The sequence below is a fragment of the Petaurus breviceps genome, unplaced genomic scaffold (genome assembly GCF_028583685.1).
Source record: "Petaurus breviceps papuanus isolate PSGF00001 unplaced genomic scaffold, PetGlider_PUasm1.0 90416, whole genome shotgun sequence".
Lineage (NCBI taxonomy): Eukaryota > Metazoa > Chordata > Mammalia > Diprotodontia > Petauridae > Petaurus > Petaurus breviceps.
This window is the reverse complement of record NW_027187244.1, coordinates 3,402,142-3,426,777: the sequence shown is the minus strand read 5'-3', so window position 1 is coordinate 3,426,777 and position 24,636 is coordinate 3,402,142. Positions and strand designations below refer to the sequence as shown.

General features: G+C 36.0%; 1 protein-coding gene across 2 annotated transcripts in view; it reads right to left on the bottom strand.

The window, feature by feature from the left end:
* Positions 1–24,636, bottom strand: part of LOC138177447 (gamma-2-syntrophin-like) — a 404,566-nt gene that overhangs the window by 198,614 nt on the left and 181,316 nt on the right. The window lies entirely within an intron of this gene.

The window sequence follows — 24,636 nt, the reverse complement described above, 5'->3', positions numbered from 1 at the left end:
CAAAGTAAAAATGCAAATAAAATAGTTGGTAAGTAACAAGTTTCTTTTTAAAAATATCTTTCACTGAAAAAATGTGCTACAAGCTTATTAATATCTTCTTCCTGAAGTTTCAAATTGTACACACACACAAAATTAATAGAATAATGTCTTCTTTTCAATAAGATTTAAATAGAATTAGGATTCCTAATAAAATCCACCAATGAGCATTGAAGACAATTACCTACATTCTTAATATTTTATGAGTAATAACAACCAGGTAAATCAAATTCCACAAGCAATATTTTTCTATGTATTTTAACTTCATTATAGCTTTCTCCTTCCTCCTTCCCCCTTCTCTATCTGAAGAGTTGGTCTCAGAGTCAAGAACTCTGAGTTTAAGTCTCCCCTCTGATATATACCAACTGTGGGGCTGTTGGCAAGCCAATTATCTCTAAATAACCCAGATAGCTAATTTGTGGAGCATTTGTAAATAACCATCATCATTGTTGTCATCCTCATTTATATAATATTTTCTATTTTTTTCTTTTTGGAGGGGGGAAGGCAGGGTGATTGGGGTTAAGTTACTTGCCCAAGGTCACACAGCTAGTAAATGTTAAATGCATGAGACCAGATTTGAACTCAGGTCCTCTTGATTCCAGGGCTGGTGCTCTATTCACTGTGCCACCTAGTTGCCCCACTTATATAGTATCTTAAAGTTTGTTAAGGGTTTTATAGATGTTACATATTATCCTCTTAGCAACCCTAGGAAGTAGATGTTTTCATCCCCATTTAAATATGAGAAAATTGAGGCAGAGATTTGTCCAAGACTATACATCTAATAAATTTCTGAGGCAGGATTTGAACTCAGATTTTTTTTTCTGAAACAAAATTCAGTACTGTGCTGACTGTAACACTTACCTGATATCTATTTGGAAAATGAGATTTCTCACAGAGAGTTCCCTATATCTATAAAATCACAGGTGAAGTAGAGAAAGGGGAAAAGAAAGTAAAATTATAAACTGTCAGAGCTGGGAGGACTTTAGTGATATCTAGTAAAATTCCTTCATTTTAAGAAACTGAGGTATGGAAAAATAGATTTCTAAAGGCTAGAGATCTAGGTCATCCATTGTATACCAAAGAATAAATCCAAGATGGAAGAGTGAAATCAATAACGTTGCCAAGCTCTTCCATCCCACCTCTCTAAGAAACTATAAAAGTGTATCAGACTGAATTCTGAGCAGGATAATCAAGAAAAACTCATGAGTCATTTTCCAATCCAATTGTAATCCACGGTAAAGAGAGCAGTAGTTATCTTAAAGGAGCAAGGGCTCAACCTGTTTAAGCAGCTGAGCACTGACCAGAAGGGGAATGACCAGATAACAATTCAGATCATAACACTTAGGAAGCATTGAACACAAACAGGTTTAAAAAAAAGACTTAATTATGAAACAGTAATATATAAAAGTTGGAAGTTTAGATTACCCCCACCCACTCTAAGAAGCAAGCAGAAAACAACTCCAACATAAAGTTCAAAGTCAAGAAATAGGGTGAGGAAAAGTTGGACAAAAAACTCCCCTGATTATAAAAGAATTACTATGATGACAAAGAAGCTCAAGACAAAACTGAAAAGAAAAAAAAAATTGAAAAGGTCTACAAGGAAATCCTTAATGGAAAAGATCCTGTCTGAACACGATTCCAGTAAGAATTCCTAGAAGAGCTAACAAAAGAGATAAAAGAGCAAAAATAATTTTAAGAATCAAATATGAGTGGTAAAGTCAAAAATGGGAAAGAAGTGGCAGTGATGCAAGACAATGATGTAAAGGGAATGAGTAGTTTGACAAATTTTGAAGAAAATAATCTCTTAAAAATCAGAATTGGACAAATGTTAAAAAAGGTATAAAGCATACTGAGAAAAATAATGTCTTAAAATTAGAATTAACCCAATGAACAATGACTCCAAAAACAATACAACAATATCAAAAGTATAAAAAAGAAAATGGAAATACATCATAGGAAAAATTAGTAATCTGGAAAATAAATTAAGGAGAGATGATAAAAGAATTATTCTACTACTTGAATTCCATGGTTAAAAAAAGAGCCTAGAAATATTTCAAGAAATCACAAAGGAAAACTGCCCAGATATCTTAGAACCAGAGGGAAAAGTAGATATTGAAAAAAATACAATAGTTATCACTTGAAAGAAATTTCAGAAGGAACTACCAGGATTATTATAGTCAAATTCCATAGCTCCCAGGTAAAGGATAAAATGTTGCCTGCAGCCAGAAAGAAAGAATTCAGGTACTGTGGAGCCATAGTATCACACAAGATTTAGAAGCTTTCACATTAATTGAGCTAACGAGTTGGAATATGATATTCTAGAAGGCAAAGGAGCTAAGATTAGAAAGAATAACCTTCCAAGCAAAAATAATTATAATCATACAAAGTAAAAATGAGCATTTAATGAAATGGATGACTTTCAAATATTCTTGATGAAAAGATCATAGATATTTTGTCTTTCAAACATGATACCCGTCAGAAGCATAAATAGGTAAACATGAGTGAGAAATTATAAGGATTTATTAAGATTAAACTATTTACTATCTTATATGGAAAGATAACACATGTAACCCTTAGGAACTTTAGACAGGGTTCTGAGAATATTTTGTTGGGATGATTGATTTCAAAACGAAAATGTAAGACTGAGAATTATGGATGTGGTAGGACAATGGGAAGGGGGGGAGGAAAGTGGGGGAAATAATCTCACATAAAATAGTTATTCAAGGAAATTTTTACATTGGAGGGGGAAAAAAAGAGAACATAGTCAATGCTTGAAACTCCATAAAAATTCCCACTCACAGGACCTGTGACTTCTTCCCCATTACCTAAGATTTCCATCTACAGCACACTGAAATCACTGTTACACTGCCTTGGACTACTGAGAACTATATTCTATGGCTAGTTCAGGAAGCAAAAAGGGAATGTGACATCCTACTGAATAGAGCCTTGATTTTGCACCTGGAAAATTTCCCATATAATCAATATTACATATGGAAAATACATTTTGTCCTGGAAGACAGTATGACATTGCATACTTATTCTTCTGTGACATAATAGCTATGTAATTTAAATAGTGGACTTATCATTGTGGTCTAGTAGATAGTGTCTTAGGCCAATCTGAGTTCAAATCTCACTTTAACATTTGCTAGATGTTCAAGTCCCTTAACTTTTATGTGCCATGGACAATTCCCTCCAGTTTATAAACTACATCACAAATAGGTTGTATTTTTTTTTGTTGGTAGAAAATGTTCCACCAGCAGGAGTTGTTCACTTGGAAAAAAAATTATATATCTTATGTATGTAATTTCTAAAGCAGCTTTTTTTACCTATTAAAAAAGCAATATATTTAAATCAGAGCTTGAATATTGTCCAGATCATTACCTTCAGTTTCATGGACCTACAAACTCATCCATCCATCCATCCATCTGCCCATCAGTCTGTCCATCCATCTGTCTGTCCATCTATCTATCATCAATCTATCTATCTATCTATCTATCTATCTATCTATCTATCTATCTATCTATCTATCTATCTATCTATCCATCTATCCATAATAGTGCAAATGGACAATAAATTGAGCCCAGAATTTAATATTGGGATTGTGAGAGTAGGCTGCATTTCTTTTGAGAAATTACATGGGGTAAGGGTTATGAATGATCATAAGTTCTCCCTGTAGTAAAAGTCGACACTTTTTACATATGAATAATTTTCTGCTGATATTTAATGGATGTGAAGAATAGAAAACTACCATCTCTGAAGAATTGAACTTGAGAATCACTGAAGGAGCAATAGGGAGATATAAAGTGGGTATCAACAGGCTACAGCTTAATGCAAACAAAAAAATTACTTAGAAAAAAACTTATATAAATGAGAGCATCATCAGGAAAACATGAAAGAGGTTTAAAAAACGGGCAAAGGCTTTTTGTTATTGACTAAGCTGTGTGTTCAACCAATCAATTTTCAAGAAAATGAGGATCTCTTAGTTGGATGCTTTAATAACCTCCAATTTGTAGGGTTCCATTAAAAAGGACTATTTGGAATATGAATATTAATTTCAAATCCCTACTTCCAAAGAAATTATTAAGAGACTCTCTGACTCTGCTTTTCTTTTACTTGCTAATCCAATCAACTCTGCATGATGATGCACATTAAAATCTGGTGATGACCCCCAAATGAAAAGGTTAATGTTTTCAGGAAAATACAACTCAGTTGACAACATGTTAATCAGTTTTAATGATCATAGCCAAATTGCTTAAAGTATTTAACTTCAAGACTGAGTTTAATTCTTCATTTGCTAACATGGTGAAAATATTTGACTCTATGCCAGATATCTTCTTACATTTCTTCTTACAGGTTACAGAGTTCATGGAGAATTACTTCTAGAAAATGAGAGAAAATTAAAGATCACCTTACCCAACTTCCCATATTTTACAGATGAGAAAACTGAGGTACTCATGTCACAGAGTAATGGGCCTGCAAGCTATGTTCTGCCTCCGAGGTTATGATATTATGATTTGGAGTATTGTGTTCTGTTCTCAGCTCTGCATTTTAGGAAGCACATTGATAAGCTGGAGAGTATCAAAAAGGGAGAAACTTCAATAGTCAAGGGTCTCAAGAGCATGCCAAATGAGGGATGGGAGAAGCTATATATGATCAGTTTAAAAAAATACTTAGAATGGAAGCAATCTTAAAGTATTGAAAGGACTGTTATGATGAAAAATGATCTGAGTTCTTCCACTTGGTGCCAGAGAGACAGAATTAGGATTATTGATAAAAACTGCAAAGAAAACAAAATTGGACTTCACATTAGAAAAAGAATTTTCTAGCAGTATGAGCTGTACAAAAGAGGAGGAGTAGTGAGTTCCACTTTTTTGGAGGTCTCTAAGCAAAGGCTGGAGGATCTTTCTTTTTTTTTCTTCTTTGGAGGGGGGAAGGTAGGGCATTTGGGATTAAGTGACTTGCCCAAATTCACATGGCTAGTTTTTGTGTTAAGCATATGAGGCTAGATTTGAACTCAGGTCCTCCTGACTCCAGGGCTAGTACTCTATTCACTGTGCCACTAGCTGCCTAGGCATGTGGTATAGGGATGTTTTATTTTTTTTTCTTCCCAGGCATGGGTTGGAATAGAATGTCTCTGTGGTCCCTTCCAACTCTGAGATTTATTGCTCTGCTGAATAATCACTTTCCACAAAATTGAAAGAAATTAATTTTGATAGAATATAGTCCGAGTAAATTTCTCTTTGTATAAGTTCTCTGTTATTACCAGTTAATTCATATCTAGGGCTAAAATAGCCAGGAAGCAATTATCAAATAGTTTATCTGATATTTTGTTGACTAATTTTCATAGTAAATGTAATTAAATCTTCTAGCATTAAGATCAAAATGTGTCATTCTACTTTCACTAAATCCTGATAACCACTGCTAAAGATAGTAACCATGATATATTCTAAAGTGACACATAAGTTTCCTTATCTGTTGACAAAAAACCAACAATCATAATAGCAATATCATTTCTTTATGTCTATCTTTTAAGATTATTTGTACATAGAACATAGGGATAATTTAATTTATTTACTACCTCATATATTTTCTAATATATCACTGAAATATGTATACATATACATACATATATGCATATATACATATACACATACATACATATGTACTCACACACACACACACACATATATGGAGAGAGAGAGAGAGACAGAGAGAGTTCAACACCATTCACTTAGGTCACTGTCTAATGCATATACACTGTACACTGCACACTTCTAAAGATGATCACAGTATATGGAGATCCTAGTAGCCCCATATACTTACCTAATAGTATAATTAGAACCAAGTCTCTATTTTCTATCCCGTCACTATCCCATTTAAAAATAATTTTAATATCCTTCATTTTTACATTATCACAATTTCTCTCAGTTTTCCTTTCCCTATATAACATTCCATCCCATTTCGTCTCATATAACAAATAATATTTTAAAGAAAAAGGCAGAAAACATGAAAAATAAGTTATGCACCACAACTTTGGACCTCCAGTCTCTGTAAGGTGAGAGGTTGGAGGGTTTTCTCATATCTCATCAGCTTTAATGAATAAATTGATAGGACAATGGTATCTATTGGTGTGCTGGTAGACATTTAACAAGTGACTCACATGAAACAAACTTTTAGTTTTAATCTGAATTACTAACATTTTCTCCATCACTTTCTAAAAACTAAACACTAAAAACAACAACAACAACCACAAATTAAGCCTTGACTTGTAGCATTTGCTAATTGAAATTCTCACATTGAAAATTTAACAGTCTGTTCTCATGAGTCAGGTTGAGCTGAACCCAGCTCTACCCTTACTATAATAATGTTTGGTTTGTTTTTGCCATTTAATGTCATTGAAGGAAAGATACCATTATTTAAATTTTATTTTTAAAATTATTTTTATTGTTACTTCGAAATTCTTTTCTTCCCTCCACCCCCCCCCACACTGAGAAGGCAAGAAATATGATACCCATTATACATATGAAGCCATGGGGTACTTCCAAATTAGTCAATATCTCTTGCATGTCTACTATGTGAAGTAAAGTGGTGTCTGGAGGTAGGAAATGCAGTTAAAATACTTTTCCAGGTAAGATTATATCTGTGGGGTGAAGTTGGGCAAGGCAGTGGGAATAAAAACAACGCAGAGGTAGAATTAATAGGGCCTTATATGGAAGATGGGGGAGGTAGGAAAGTTTAATAAAACTTTTAAAAATCAAAGTTAAATAAAACTTTAAAAAAATAAAACATTCCAAGAATAAGTAAATTGCTAGCATTGAATGTAGGATAGATCACTTATTGGATCCCTATTTTATTGCAATTAGTATTAATCAGTTTGATATGATTCCACATGGGTAGTGATTGTAGGTTCTGATAGTAGGCCTCAGAGTTGTGAATTGCAAATTGTAAAATCACTTGCTTAATCATAGGAAGTTAACTAGAAGACCTCTACTCTGGTTTTTCTTTGTTATGGTGACATAACATAACATGACTACTTCTCTCCTCTCCTCTGTCCACATAGGGTATCATACCCTTACATTTGTGTGCTCTGCCCAAAGTAATGTAAATTTTGATCTCTGAAACCTCAAAAGATATCCTGGTCTTTATAGGCTAGATTTTTTTTTTCTTAAGGATCATGACTTAAACCCAAATCACTCAGACTCTCATTGATTGGCCAACAATAGGTCCCAGACCAAGACACATTTGGTGATTGTTTGGGTCCTGATTGGCTCAAAGGAAATGTAAATAGCAATTGTTTCTGTTTTGCCTAGCAACCAAGAGGGTCTTCCCCTGCCAGATCATTCTAAAATTAGATTAAAGAGATCATTCTTTGTCTCATTTGTTATTTAGCCTTAGTCATTGAATAGGTTTTACCTCAGTCAAACTGAGACCTATTAAAGACTTTAGCTTAAAAAGGCCAAAGTCTCTCACTGCCTCTGGGCCATGTCTAGTATTCCTGATCTATATCTTGCCATGAGACCCAGATGTCTCCTGAGGAGAAAGTGAGGTTGGTGACTTTGCACAGCCTTGCCTCACTTAAATCCAATTCACTTGCTAGTCATGGCATCACCTTCCTGAAGCTACGGTCCTCTTCCCGAAAAAGGACAAACAACTGCAAATAGAACACTGGGGAGGTTTGACAGATGAGCTTCTGTGAGAGAGAAAGAAGCAAGATTGCAAGGTCAATACCTTGAAATGAGTGAGAAGTACGGATCTTCTTGAGATTGAGGGTTTAGAAATACCTTTATAAATTTTATTGCTAAAGGGAAAAATATGTTATGTTAGATCAATGATCTAGAAGGATCAAGGAAATTTTCTTTTTATATTTGTCTCTAAGCAACTTAGACACATTAGATTTCTTCAAAATTGAAACAAGGGTTCTTAATTTTTTGTGTGTGTGTGTCATAGACCCCTTTGGCAGTCTGGTGCAACTTACAGACCCTCCCTTCTCAGAATGATGTTTCAAATGTGTGAATTAAAACTAGTAGGAATATAAATGAAAAAATTATATTGTCTTTAATCTATATATAGTATACATATATAGGTATATATACACATATATACATCTATATGTTTGCCTATTTTATAAAATGTCACAGAATCAATGTTAATAATGAATGGAATAAAAGTGAAAACTTCTCAGGTAACATTCCAGAAATCTGAACAGAATTGTAATAAAGTACCAAAGACTTAGTAACCTGGACTGGGACCCTTGCCTTGCTTCCCTGATTATTAGTTTAAATTTTTGCTAAGCTTAGCTAAGCATAGGAGAGGAAAGCACAGACCCTGCAAATCTAACCACAGGCCCAAATGTTCCAGACTTGTCTCCACTGACCACCATCTGACCTGTACAACTATAAAATTGGAACTCCTATTGCGGAACTCCAGGCAGGTCACCATGATGACATATTTGACTGTTTTCATGTCTGCTAGATATGTACCTTCTGTTTTTTGACATTAGTGACATTTCTTCTGCAAACACCAGCAGATTTTTATGTTTAAGATTGTGCACCTCAGTTCCTGATTAACAGTAACAGGACAGGACAAAGTGGGGGCAGAAGTGGTTGTCTTGGTGCATAACCAAGCTTTGCACTTTGTATTTTGCCTCTCCTACTAGACTGCCTCTAGTAGCGAGATCGCCGTTCTTGCAAGAAGAAATAATTAAATAAATCCTTCCTGTCTCTACTTGGAGATATCTCTCCTTATTTTATTTTGGGCAAGGTTCATTCTCGTCCCACACGATAATTCTTGCATTGTTCCATGGAAAAGGGTTGGTCTACTTAGTCCTAGAAGGCACAACTAATAGAAATGGGTCACTGTTAAAGGAAGCATTTTTTGGCTGAATAGCCAAGAGAACTTTGCAAATGTTAGAGATGTCTAAAGATAGATGGAAGTTAATAAGGAACTGGAGGTAAAAGTAGCCATGTTTTCCTCTTCCGTTCCTAACTGCACTTAAATGCAAAGGCATAAGGAAGTGAATAAGAGCAAATAGCAGAAAGCAAGGCTCTCTTCTTTCACATCTCCTACAGTGAAGGCAGAGGGAAAATCCAGGCTATCATTTCTTTGCTCATGGTCACACAGTTGGTAGGAGGCAGAACTGGGATTCTAAACTAGGAATTTTAACTTTTATTCTTCTTTTGTTTATGAATATTTCCTGAGTTTCTATATGTTTAACATTAAGTGACTCTAGAAGCTGACATAAAATGCAATGCTCTGCCTCTTTCAATGAAGAGATGACAATTGTGAAGTTTTAAAAAGTCCAGGCATAAATGAAGACCAAATAGTCCCAATCTCTCAGGTAGTTCAAAAAGAAAACAAGATACTGCTTTTCTATAGAGATTTTTTATTTTAAATTAATGAGTAAGATGTTCCTTTTCCCAAAAATGTGGCAGCTTTGGGGAAAAGGATGAGAGGTATCAAAATGTAACATGATGCCACTGGTTAACAATATATATTAAATTTTAATTCTCTTTTAAAGTTGACAGGCTGCAAACATACATATGTGTGTATAGATAGATATAGCTATAGATGTGTATGTGTGCTGTTTTGCTATTGAGATGTTTCATTATGAAAATTAACCATGAATGACTATCATGCCGTCAATTTACCTACAAATCCTTTGCAAATGAAAACTAGGAAGCCATATTTTCCCCACAAAATATAGCAACACCACTGTCACATGCAAATCTGATCTCAGTCAGACACATGGTGCACTCAAGTAGTGAAAGCAACTATGGATAAAAAAAAAAGACCCTTTCTCTTCATTTTTTTAGAATCAAGGAAAAAGAACAAATGAATAAAAACAAAATTGCTCCAGTTTTTAGAGAACACTTCACAAAAGCTTACTTCAAATGAACATCATTTGCCTCATGCAGTTTTTAAAAGTAGAAAGCTAACTCCAAATAATTAAAAAAAAACGTTTTAAAAGCATTAGCTTTTGATAGCTAATTTTCATTCACAAAATTGAGTTTCATGTTTTTTTAGTGTCAAATAATATGTAGGTAAATGAACTACATGATAATATGACCTTTTGTTATGACTTAGAAGGAATGAATGTTCACCTTTGTTTTAAGCTCAATAACAAAACAAATATAATTTTCTACAAACTCTCACATTAAAAAAAGTGAGCTACTTTCATCCATCCTAAAGTACATTAAATAAGTACCTAAGTACCTAAATATTTAGGTACCTAACAAACTAAGTACCTCCTTGAATAAATACCTAAGTGCCTAAATGCCTAAGGGATGAAGTAATTAATTATCTAATTACATAAATATCTAATTAAACATGTACCTATATACCTAATTGTCAGATGATATGATCATCAAAACACTAATATATTTAAATTACCTAAGAACCAAATAAGTAACTATGTACCTGAATGCCTAAGTAAATAATTAACAAATTGCATAATTACTTAAAAACAAAATTATCTGATTATATGATTATAAGTACCTAATTACCTGATTGCCTAAATGCTAAACATTTGAATTCATAATTACTTTCTTACCTAATTGCCCAAGAACCTAGATACTTAAGTACCTATGTTCAGAACAATTCAAGTAGAATAAATCTGGTTCAGAGGGGTTCAATCAAGTTTATGCCAATTCACCCATTTTAGACCAGTTCAAATTGATTGAAACAAATTCAGTCTGATTTAGACTGGTTTCAACAGGTTCAAACTTCTTTTAAGTGCTTCAAACTGATCTAAACCAGTTCAGACCAGTTCAAACTATTTCAGACTGGGTAAAGAGAGGGCAAATTTAAATAAGTGGTTACTAATGTAACTATATATTTAATTATCTAATTGCAAGTACCTAATATCATAAGTGCCTTTGTAATTAAATACCCAAGGAAATTATTACTTAATCACCTACATACCTAATTGCAGGAGGATTTAAAATTACCTAATTAAAAGTACATAAATACCTAGTTACATTTGTACCTAGGACTTGAGGGACTAGATTACATCAGTACTTATATACTTAAGTACTTGTGTTCTAATCAGTTCATATAGGCTGAAACTGAATTGATTAAATCTGATTTACAAAAATTCAATTAAATTTAAACCAGCTAAAATCAGTTTAACTAAGATTAATATGTAATAATAATAATTATAATTGGTTTAATCTACCCATTGGGTATATTTAGTTAGGTTCAAACTTTTGAACCAATTTAGACCAGTTCAATCCAAGTTAATCCAGTTTAGACAGGTTCAGTTGGTTTCAAACTGGTTTGACATGGTTTCAAGCAAGTTTGAAGACATACAGAGTTACTAAGTTATCTATATACCTAATTATAAGTACCTAATTTAATTTTTTTTTGCTTCTTTGGAGGGGCAATTGGGGTTAAGTGACTTGCCCAACATCACATGGCTAGTTGTTTGTGTGTGTGTGTTAAGTGTCTGTGGTTGGATTTGAATTCAGGTCCTCCTGACTCCAGGGCCAGTGCTCTATTCACTTTGACACCTAGCCACCCCATAAATACCTAATTTCTAAGTTCATAAGAACCTGGATGATGAGGCATGGGCTCTGGGAAACCCCTTGACCTTTCCTTGAATCTTTGAGGTATAGGCTCTGGAAATCCCTGCCCCCCCCCCCCCCCCCCCATCCAGCTCTGATTAAATGGTCCCATTTGATGAGGCATTTGCATGAGGCCATAAGCCTTACATTCTGGCTGGGCCCAGACTTCCCTTACTAGCCTAGCCCTCCATTGTTCATCTACTTCCCACCCCTGAGCCTATCAAAATATCAATCCTCCTTTGAACTGGCCTAGCCCAGTTTTCTGTAATCTCCAGTTAGCCTCCTACAACTTCCCACCTTTAATCACTCATTGACCTCATCTGACCTCTCCTAAAGACCCTCCCCAAACTCTTCCTCTAGTCCACCCCTAGATTCCTCCCACAACTTTCTGTACATAAGATCCCATCTTCCCTCCATGTGAGTGAGAATGACCTAGCACAGGCTTCCTCTGTGTCCAATATAAGCAAACTTTTAATAAACTTTACTTTTATTTGGCTGAGAAGACTTGAGTTGAGTAAGCCTGTTCTAGGAGAAGTAATGTAAAGCTTATGGCCTCATGCAAATGCCTCATCAAATGGGCCAATTTAATCAGAGTTCAAGGGTGGGTTCCCAGAGCCTATACCTCAAAGATTCAAGGAGAGCTCAATTGGGTTCCCAGAGCCCATACCTCTTCACCTAAGTCCCTAATTAACTAAGTAACTAACTAGCTAAGTTGGTTGATTGTTGTGCTTTATTCTCCAAGTTGACCAAAATGATAATCACTTTGTTGTGATGAAATATGGGCTCTGGGAGCCCCCTCAAGCTCTCCTTGAGTTCTTGAGGTACAGGCTCTGGGAACCTCCCTTGGACTCTTGATTAAATTGTCTCATTTGATGAAGCATTTGCATGAGGACATAAGCCTTTCATTATGGATGGGCTCAGACCTCTGTTACTAGCCTAGCCCTCCACTGTTCATCTACTTCCCACCCCTGAGCCTATCAAAATGTCAATACACCCTTGAACTCGCCTAACCCCCCCATTGTCTAGCCTCCAGCTACCTCCCACCCTTAATCACTCATTGAATTCATTAACTGCTGAAGACCCTCCCCAAATTCCTCCTCTAGACCACCCCTAGATTCCTCCCACAACCTTCTTTACATAAGACCCCATGTGGTATGAGAGTGCCATAGAATGCCATAGAATAGGGAAAGCACCATAGAATGACCTAGCACAGACTTACTCTGTGTCTAATGCAAGTGAACTTTTAATCAGTTTTACTTTTCTTTGGCTGAGAGAAGACTTGAGTCGAATTCATTCAGCAGGACTTGGTGTGTTGGTATTTTGGGGTCCCTAGAGCAACCCTAACCATCTTAGTGGGTAACCTCTTCAGTTGGTGCCAAGATAGAGTGATTCTGACTGTGGCTGATAAGGTCTATATAAACCCAGAAGGCTCTATCACAGTTTGGTCACAAACACAGGAACATTTGGAGCATAGATGTCTCTAGATTTGTGTATCCCACCATTTCTTTTTAGATAGTAGAGAGCATCTTCTTTGCTATTCTGTCTTGCTTTTCTGGGTAGTCAGGTGCCAGGGTCTCCCATGTTTCACAACTCATTCCAAATTCTTCAGAGACCTTGAGAGTGACTTTGTATAATTTCTTTTGACCCCAGTGTGAGCACTTGCCTTGTGTGAATTCTCCATAAAACAGTCTTTTAGGCAATCATACACTTTTCATTTGAACAATGTGAGCAGCCCATCAGAGTTGTGTTCTCTCTAATAGAGTTTGAATGGCCAGTGGTTCAGCTCAAGAAAAGACTTCAATGTATGGCATCTTATTTTGCCAGGTCATCTTAAAAATTTTCCTGAGACAATTTAAATGGAAGTGATTCACATTCCTGGCATGGCATTGGTATACTTTTACAGGTGTCATAGGCATACAACAATGAGGTCTGCATAATGGCTCTTTAGACTTTTAGTTTTGTAGGCTGCCTAATACTTCTCTCTCACACTTTCCTTCACAGGCTTCCAAGCACTAAGCTAGCTCTGGTACTGTGTGTATTAACCTCATCATCTATGTGTACATCCTGGAAAGTATACTGCCAAGATAAATGTGTTATCCATGACATTCAACAATGGTTCCCTGTATGTATAATGTAGTGTGGGCTGGTGGAGAACCTCTGTTTTCTTGGTGTTAATTGTCAAGCTGAAATTAGCAAAAGTTAGGGATAATCAATTCATACTCTGTTGCATCTCCGTCTCACAGGCTACACTGAGTGCAAAATCATCTTGGGGAGAGTGGGAGGTCATGCACCAGCTCTCCCTCTTCTTTAGTCTTGGTTTGTAGCCTTTTCAAGTCAGATAATTTACCATTAGTGTGGTAGCTGACCTTGTTGCTATTTTTGGTCTCATTGAAGGTGTCTTAAAGCATTGCTACAAAACATAATACTAAAAAGCATGCGAGAAAGTACACAGCCCTGTTTTACTCTGCTGGTGACTGGGAAAACACAAGAACATCACATATTCATATTATTCAGAACCCAAACAAACATGCCATCATGAAACTGCCAAACAATACTAACAAACATATCCAGGCAACCAAAATTTTCCATGGCTTTCCAAAAAGTTTCATGACCGAGAGTATCAAAGACATTCATTATATTGGAAAACATTGTACATAAATCTCTGTTCTGCTACAGGAATTTCAGGTAGTAAGCACCATATCAACCTTTCCTTGGCCCTTTCTGAAGTCAAACTGACTGTCAGGTAGATGGCCACCTTCCACGTGAAGGATCATCCTTGAATGATGATTTTCAGGTACAAAGTATTCACATCAAGTTCTCCTGTACACCAATGAAATGACAGGCGCAGATCAAATTGTTGTTTATCCTTACGAATATTTTTTGTGTTTTAAGACTTAAAAAAATGTTTTTCTCAACTCATCCTTGTTAGGTGGATGGCCACATAAACAAATATCACACAATCACCACCCTGATCCAGACAGATTGTCATCCTCTTTTGCCTAGACTTTTGCAAAACTTCCTAATTTTTCTCCCTGCCTCATGTCTCTCACCTGTTGTCAGCTTTTCCACAGTTGCCAGAATAATATTCCTACAGACCACATCATTCTCACACTCATTAAATTCCAGTGATTCCTGATTAACTCTACAAATTCCTCTATTTGGCTTCCAAAAGTCCTTTACAACCTGGTTCTCTCCTGACTTTACTTATCCTGTTCTTTTTTCTTTCATGTTATTGGTTTGAGATTTAAAAAAATACTTGCAACAATGAAGGTAAGCTCAAAATGATCTTTTCTATATTTTCTATGAGAAAGCAGTTATATTTTTGTTCAGCATACATCTACTATAAAACATAGTATTGTGCAAACTAATGATGTAAAGTCAAAAGACCTTAGCTTTTTTTATTCGTTTTTCATATCTGCAAATATAATCTATAAATTTTAATGAATAAAGAAAGAAATAATTTGATTTTGTCAAAGGTTTTGAAGCAATTTCCTTTTAAAATAATAACTTCATTGTTTTTTTTACTATAGTCATTTCACCTTAAACCACTTCCCACTGAACAATAGAATGTGAGCAAATTCAAGCAACATATCTGACAGTTTATATTGTATTACACACTCACAGTTAACACTTCAGCAAAGAGAACATAAGAGTTCTTTATAATTTCTCCAAGACTGATATTGTTTGTTATAATTTACAATTGCATCACCTTTGAGTGTTATTGTTTACATTATTAAAATCATAGTGTCTATTGTTCTCTTGCTTCTACTTTGTTCACTTTGTATCAATTCATACAAATCTTCATGTGTTTCAATATACCAAGGAAAACAGTCCCAGCCCCTCATGAACCTCTTTTCTTCAGGGCAGGAATTGTAAACTTTTTATGTGTCATGGACACTTTTGATGGTTTGGAGAAGGCTGTGGAGCCCTTCTCAGAGCAATGTTTTTAAGTATATAAAATATAATACATGGGATTATTCAATTATATTGAAATAAAGATATAAAAATATTTCTAAAAACTGACTCCAAGTTCAGAACCCTTGCTTAGGAGAAGGGGAGGGTGTATTTTTATAGTATATGTTATAGAGTACAGCAGAGTATATAGAGTATATAGTGTGAACAATGGATTATATATATAGTAAGATTAAATTTAATGGCAATAAAAGTTAAGTCTTAGAGTTGGCTTTAAAAATCAACTGCATGAGTAAAGCACAGTTAGAAATTTGTCTGAAAAAGGATATGGGGGTTTTATTGGTTTGTGTGCCTTCAATAAGTCAACAATATCATGAGTAAGCCAAAAAATGAATTCAATCTTGGGCTCCACTGAGCATCATAACTTCCAGGCATAAGGAGGTGATAGTCCACCCTTGTAATCTGTCCTGGTCAGGTAACATCTAGAGTGCTATGCTCAGTATAGATCACCACAGTTTAAAAGTATATTGGTGATCACATGATAAAATGAAATATTAGGCATCTCCATTGATACCCTTGAGCTCTTTTTTTAAATTTTCAAATGCTGTATTCACTTCTGATTTATATCATTAAATTCCGCCAGATTTTGAGTTACAAATGTTCTCCCCACTTTTCCTCTAACCACCACCCCAGAATAGCAGTCCCACAGGCTATCCCCTCCTCCAATCTGCTCTCTACCATATCTTGTCCCATACCCATTTGACTTTTTCAGTAGGGCATGGTGGATCTCTATGCCCTAGTGCCTGTATATCTTCTTTCCCAATTACATATAAGATAGTATTAATAATAGTATATATATATATATATATATATATATATATATAATTTTAAACATTTGATTTTAAATCTTTGAATTCCAGATTCATTCCCTTCCTCCCTTGTCACTCACCCTTACTGGGAAGATAAGCAGTTCAGTATAGGTTGTACATGTGTAGCTAATGCAAAAGATTAACATAGAAGATATATTGTAAGAGACTGACTATATTTCCCTCCCTCCTATCCCACCACCCACCTGTTCTATTCTCTACTTTGATTCCATCCCTTTTCAAAAGTGAGTGCTTCCAACTTCCCTCCCCCCAAGCCTGCCCTCCCTTCCATGATCCCCCCTCTCATCCCCTTCCCCCTACTCTCCTGTAGGGTGAGATACCCTATGTAGTATGTATTTCATTCCCTCCCCTAGCCAATTCAGTGAGAATAAGGTTGACCTTTTTGCCTTCCTATTCTTCCCCTCCATTGTTACCCTTTCCCCTTGTCTCTCTTCATGAGATAGTTTACCCCATTCTGTCTCTCTTCATCTCCTCTCATTATATTCCTCTCTCACCTCTTAATTTCCCCTTTTAAGTATCATCCCTTCCTATTAAAGGTCCTGTGCCCTTTATCTATGTATACCTGTAATACATATATTCACATATGTATTCATATGCCTGTATACCCTCCCATATAGACATATAAATGTATACATATATATATGTATATATATATGTATTTCTTTCAACTATTTTCATACTGAGAAGAGTTTCATCAGTTACAATTATCGTTTTTCCATTTAGGAATGTTAATAGTTCAACTTTCATCAGTGGCTTATGATTTCTTTTCCCTGTTTACCTTCTCATGCTTCTCTTGCTTCTTGTATCTTGATGTCAAATTTTCTATTCAACTCTTGTTTTTTCATTTATAATGCTTGAAAGTCCCCTATTCAACTGAATGACCATATTTTTCCCTGAAAGATGATAATCAATTTTGCTGGGTAAGTGATTCTTGGTTTTAATCCTAGCTCCTCTGCCCTCCAGAATATCCTATTTCAGGCCCTTGTATCCCTTAGTGTGGAAGCTGCCAGATCGTGTGTTATACTGATTGTGTTTCCACAATATTCAAATTGTTCTTCCTGGATGCTAGTAATATTCTGTCCTTGAAATGAGAATTCTGGAACCTGGCTATAACATTCCTAGGAGTTTTCTTTTGGGGATCTTCTTCAGGAGGTGATCGGTGGATTCTTTCAACCTCTATTTTGCCTTATGGTTCTAGAATATCAGGGCAATTTTCCTTGAGAATTTCTTGGAGGATGGTTTCTATGTTCTTTCCCTGATCATGGCTTTCAGGTAAACCAATAATTTTTAAATTATCTCTCCTGGATCTATTTTCCAGGTCAGTGGTTTTTGCCATGAGATATTTCACATTGCCTTCTATTCTTTCATTTGTTTGGATCTGTTTAACATCATCTTGATTTCTCTTAAAGTCAATAGCTTCCCTTTGCTCCAGTCTAAATCTGAGAGAAAGATTCAACTCATTGAGATTTTGACATTCTTTTCCCATCTGGCAAATTCGGCTTTTCAAGGCATTCCTCTCCTCATTGCCTTCTTGAGCCTCTTTTGCCAATTGAGTTAGTCTGTTTTTTAAGGTGTTATTTTCCTCAGTCAGGCTGTTGACCCTTATTTCATAATTTTCTTGCATCGTTCTCATTTCTCTTCCCAATCTTTCCTCCACTTCTCTTACCTGCTTCTTAAGGTCCTCTATGGCCTGTAACCAGCTTGGATTTGCCTTTGAAGCTTTTCATGCAGGAGTTCTGACTTCACTATCTTCCTCCTATTCCAAGCTTTGCTCCTTTTTGTCCCCAAAATAGCAGTCTAATGTTGGAGTCTTCTGTTTGTTTTGTTTCCTTTGTCTGGTTATGTCGCCCCTCAGTCACTTGACCCCTGGGCTTTTTTGCCACAGGAGGACTCTGCCACCAGACAGGGGAGCTTTTGTCCCAGATGCTGGGGTTTCCTCAGCTGCCAGAGGTATTAGTTGGGTGCCCTCTCTGAGGCCTCTACATGCTTTGGCAAGATGGTCAGGAACGCAGGACCTCCACCCTGAACTGCAATCCAGATCCAAGCATGTTAAAGAAAGAGCAATCACCCCTCAGACTGGTCACTTGGTCCCCTACCCTCTGCAGGCCAGGAACTGAAGGTGCCACATGGCACTGGCTGGCTGTGCTGGGCATCTCAGTGGCTTCTTGCCCTGGGGGCAAAAGCCACACACTCTTACTTACTGGGTCCCAAAGTCCAGACTGCACTGACCTCTCACTTTGTCCTTCACATCTTTGCATTGATAAATCTGGAAATGGCGACAGCTGCTGCTAATCTGGAGTCTCTGTGGCTGGTGGCTGGTGGCTGGTCAGGCCTGCCCTGGGGCTAAAATCTCTGGCTCATGCTCCTGGCCTGGGCTTGGCTCTCAGAAGCTTCACTGGCCAATTCCTGCTAGCCTGCTGGGCTGTCCTCAGTGGGAGGTTAGCTTCTCTGTGTCATTTTGTGGGTTCTGCAGCTCCAAAGTTTGTTTAGAGTCCCCTTTTTCCTTGGATTGGGGAAGGTGGAAGTGGGAGCTGGGCAGAGGCCCTGCTTCTACTTCACCATCTGCCCTCCCAAGACCTTAGCTTTAAGTTATACTTTTTTTTGGTCTCTTGTTTTGGAAGGGGGAAGGTAGCGCAGTTGGGGTTAAGTGACATGCCCAAGGTCACACAGCTAATAAGTGTTGAGTCTCTGAGGCCAAATTTGAACTCTGGTCCTCCTGACTCCAGGGCCAGTGCTCTAATCACTGAGCCACCTAGCTGCCCCCTAAGTAACATTTTGATATGGATTACTTGTATTAATGGCAGCAAGTTACTTCACCTCTATGAACATTGGATTCTTCATCTGTAGAATGGGAACAATAATTGTTAAAGAGAAAAGTGTTTTACACACCATAGAATTAAATATAATTATGTTTTCTTATAATCCAGTCTGTACTTTTGCATTCATGTCTGACTCTTTGTGACCCCACTGGGAGTTGTCTTGGCCAAGATACTGGAGTGGCTTGCCATCTCCTTTTCCAGCTCATTTTATAGATGAAGAGACTGAGGTGAACAAAGTTCAGTTACCCAGGGTCACATAGTTAGTAAATTTCTGAGGACAGATTTGAACTTGGGAAGATGAATCTTTTTGACTCCAGGCCTGGTGCTCTGTCCAATGTACCACCTAGGTGCCTGAGTGTTATCATAAAACTAATAATAATAACATTGTTATTTTTTCATAATACTAACAACAATAATAAACCATGAACTACTGTATTCAAGTCATATAGAAGAGCATTTTATCCTTCTTCTTGGCCCTTGGGGCAAAATGAATGGAGTGGGGCTTGCAAAAATTCTTATTTCACCTTATATAAAACTGTCTTAATAAAATTAGAACTGACCAAGAATGAAACATATTGTAGAACAAGCCCCTTTTCTAATTTGGGTTGAACCAGATCACTTCTGAGGTCAACTCTGAGAGTTGAGAATTTTATTATTTTGAGTTGGTTGTTTCTGGGTTATGATCATGTAATTTCAATCAGATTGAAGGTTGTCTTTGAATTTTTAGAGATTTGTTAAACAAATTATAGTATAATGAGTACTCTGGCAATTTTTTTGAGTCAATGAAAAGAACTAAATTCATAAGATCATAGATTTAGAATTGTAAAGAATGTGGCCATCTAATCCTTCTTTCTAAGGATTAGAAAACAGAAGAAGGGAGAGATTAAGTGATTTGCCTGTGGCTAAAGTTACTACTAAAACCCCTATCTCCTTGACTCCATTTTCTGTGCTCTATCTACATCATTCTCCCTTTATCAAATTTGTTGTTCATATTCAATTGATTGATGTCCTATAAAATAAATTTTATCTGTTCTTTAAAGTAGGCCTGGAAGGCCCTTCCTAGGGTATAGGATGATGGTGGAGACAAAAATACACAATCAAAAAATCTGTAGCTTGTATGAACAGAAACCAAGAGAAACATTTAAATATGAAAAATCAACAGGTATATGAGGTATATGAACATGATTAAAAGGCATACAAACCAACAGATACATGCATATATCTAGAGAATAAGACTGCATTAATATATTATCATGTTGACTTTTCTCTCATTATTTTAAGCTCATTGTTGTCACTCTGTTGATTTCATTTAAGGAAGTTATTTGATGTGGATGAAGGGATAGATCTTGAATCAAGATATCTATGTTCATGTCCCACCTCCATTATTTATTAGCTGTGACCAAGACTTCCAGTGATTCATATCTTAGCATCTGATTTGGATTGCTATTACTCTTTGATGTGCTTAAATGTATGTTTGCTTTTGTTTTAACCTCAAACATCATCCTTCCTCTTTAATGTAAATGACTATCTATATACTGTATATACATGTATATGAACATTTATATGCAACTATCTTAATAACTGAGGTTTTCCTTTCTTGTGCTAAAATGTTCAAACATTTCCAAGCATTTATAATTATTTCCCCTCCACCAGAATCTGAGTTTGCATTCATTTGTTGAAATCTGATGGAAAGCCTATCACCATATATCCAACAAGTTTTGATCTCTCACCTGAGGAAAAGAGCCAAGACCATTATATTTTCCTTGGAAATGCTTAATAAGAATTCCTTTTTATTATGCATATCTATGCATTTTTAATTGCTTCTCTGCATAGAAGGTCTCCACAATTATGACTACATAGATAATAGACACATGCCTCTAGGGGGCACAGATAAGGCTTTCATTTCTCACTTGAGAACTGACCTCTCCTAGAAAAGGGAAACCTCTATTCTGGTTTTGTGCTCCTAATCCCCTAAAACACTTACAGTGCTCAAAAATCACAATGTATACATCATAGGACCACTGAGATAAATTTGTACAGAACTTCTGAAACCATCAAGTCCAATACCCTCATCTAACAGATGAAGAAGCTCAGACCCAGGTAGTTACGGTAAGCAGCTTGCTAATGGCCACACAGGTAAAGTGTTGAAGATAGGATTAGAACCCAGGTCTTCTTATTCAAGAGCCAGGGGTCTTTTTTTTTTTCAGTTATGCAATGTCTCCCAGGGATAAGAGGTAACAAACAATGTATTGCATCTCCACTAATCATCATCTTGGAGTTTCCAAGCAGCATACCTAACACATATTGATCAATCGAGTATTTATTAGGCATTTTTATGTTCCAGGCATGGTGATAAAGTCTAAGGATTCAAAGACAATACCGAAGTACAGCTCCTACTATTGAGGTGGTTATACCGTGTTTCCCCGATAATAAGACACTGTCTTATTAAATTTTTTGGACAGAAAAACACCAGAGGGCTTATTTTCAGGGGAGGGCTTATTTTAATGAACATTGACAGCAATTTTAATAAACAGGTAAATGTGAACAAAAAAATGTACCTTTATTCAATAAGCAAATCACTGGGGAAGAACAGGATGACACGCTCACTGCTGCAGCTCTGATTGGATGCAGCTCGGAGCGCGGCGTGCGTTTCACAGGGGGGGGGTGCATACAGAGGGTACCGTAATGTAGCATGTAGCGCAGGGGATCACCTTCACTATAGTAGCAATCTCAATAGGGCTTATTTTCGGGGGAGGGCTTATTTTAGAGGAATCTTACACAATAAGGGGAGGGCTTATTTTCGGGATAGGTCTTATTATCGGGGAAACACGGTATTACAACAGGGTAATAAATATGCATATATAAAGGTATTTATGTAAACCAAGGCAGGACAAAGTAACCTTGGTTGACCTTAAAGTGGTATGTGGGCTGAACTTGGAAACGGGGCTCCCATATGAAGGATAACTGGAACAAGGTCTTTTAGAGAGGTAAGATAATACCATGTATAAGGAACAGCAAATAGTCAATATGACTAGAACAGAGAGTTCATGGAAAAGGGTAACATTTAAGAATATTGAAAAGGAAGGAAGGAGCCAGATTGTTGAGTGCTTTACACACCAAACAAAGGAATTTGTATTTGTTCCTAGAGGTAATAGGGAGACATTAGATTTTTATAGGGAGAGCAATGATGTGGGAAATCTTGCATTTTAGGAAAAATAATTTTGGCAGCTATGTGGAGGATGGATTGGAGAGGGGAGATACTTGAGGCAAGGAGACCAATTAAAAGGATGCTGAAACAATTTAGGTGAAAACAGTATGTATATGAACTAGACTCTAAAGTGATGGCTATCTGAATGGGGAGAAAGGAGTTAAGAAGGGAAATTAAAAAGGAGAGGAGAGAGAACTTAGGAGAGAAGTTAAGGAGATGGAAATTACAAGTTTTGGAAATTAATATATCAAAGGTAAAATTTTTCATAGACACAAAAGAAACTAGGAAGACATATTTAGAGTAGCCATACAATCACCCAAGTCCTCCAAGATTGTTGCAACATAGAAGCAAAGGGTGGGGGTGGAGGAGCAACGTTGAGACTATTTGGTCTGTAAAAGTGGGAAAGGTGGAATCTACCGGGCATAGTGGATAAAGTGCCAGGCCTGTCCTGAATTCATATCTAGCCTCAGGCTGTGTAACCCCACGCAAGTCATTTAACCCTTTTTACCTCAATTTCCTCATCTGCAAAATGAACTAAAGAAGGAAACTCAGCCCCATGGGAAGGTATTAATAAGAAAAAAATTATTGGTATGATTTATAATAATGAGGAAATACAGGGAGAAAGAAGACTTTAAAAATACTTTGTAAATACACTAGTTTTCAGTTGTCAATGACAACATTAAGAAAAATTGTTTCTATTTCTTCTTTTTAATGAACACCAAGTTCACATTATTTCACTTGAAAAAAAAGCAAAAATTGCCTTTGCAGATGATTTAACATTAGCTTAAAAAGAAAACCAAAACAACCATCTGAAAAAAAAGAAGTATCCTAATATGACATGATGAAAGAACAGAAAAATATATTCTTTTTGGAGACACAATACAGCTCTTTTCATGAACAAAAACAGGCAGAAAGTGAAAACCTGAGTACCTAATGTAGAAGGGAAACCAAACTTGATTTAATGTGCAAAATATAGCTCCATAAAAAGTCATCCAACTAAGAATAATACCTCTATATGTATATGAAAATATATTATTTGTATAAAAATAATGACAGAAAAGAGACCCAGACAAATGAGAATGAATTTTAGTTTTTTTTAATTTTATATAATTTTTACTTTCTTTTATTGCAAAATAAAGGTAGTATATTAAAATGTACACATCTTTTTGATAGACTCAAGAGATTTTATGAGAAATAGACAATTATGAGAGAACTTAAATGTGAATTCACTCTGAATTCATTATTAAAGTAACAGCTTTAACATGCAGAGGTTCCCAAAAATCTTAGTGCATTTTTAAATTCTTAACACTTAAGCAGTGTCATTAAATTTTTTTTAACAATAAAATTGTACCCACTTTAAAAATAAATTTTCCACATATTGAAAATATAAGAAATTGTCAGTCACTGAAAATATAAGACAACTTCAGAAAGTCCAGGGCATAAAGAAAGATTCTCCTTAAAATATTAAAAGCTTAAATTTGTATGAAGACTTTAAGGACATTTAGTTTTCATTTTGATTTTAGAACTCTTCTGTGTGTTTCTTGTTTTCTGGTGCTCACTGAGACTTGGCTCTGAGAACACACTACATCTATGTCTAACCATCTTTTACAGTACTTATTAAATTAACTTCATCCCATACCATCCTCCACCACTGACCTCCTTATTGATCAGTCAATAAACATTTATTAAGTACCTAATAGGTGCCAGGCAATGTGCTAAGCAACGGGGATGCAAATTAAAAAAAAGACAGTCTTGGCCCTCAAAAGAGCTTATAATCTAATAATAGAAGACAAAATGGAGATGAAAATGTGTCAACATATTCCTGATGAACAGGCACATGGTGGAAGCATCAGAAAAGTGTGAAGCCAGGGGAGAAATGAGGTGCACAGAGCTGAGCTCCCTCTTTGAATGAATGGATTTTTTTTTAATTTTTTGTTCATGACTCCACCCTATAATAAGATGGACAGAGGGTGTTGATGAAGTGGAGTACTTGGTTTGATGGAATCTTGTAAGAGATGGGAATTCTCCAATAAAGAGCTTCCTAGAGCATGATGGAAGAGTCAGACAAGTTTACTTGATTCTTATCACATATCTCACTACTTTAAGAATCTCTGCTACACACAGGGAAGATCAAACACTTGATGTTGTTATCATCTACAAGTATCCCACTTCTTTACTCAAGAACTCCAAAATTCCTTTACTGGATAACAATT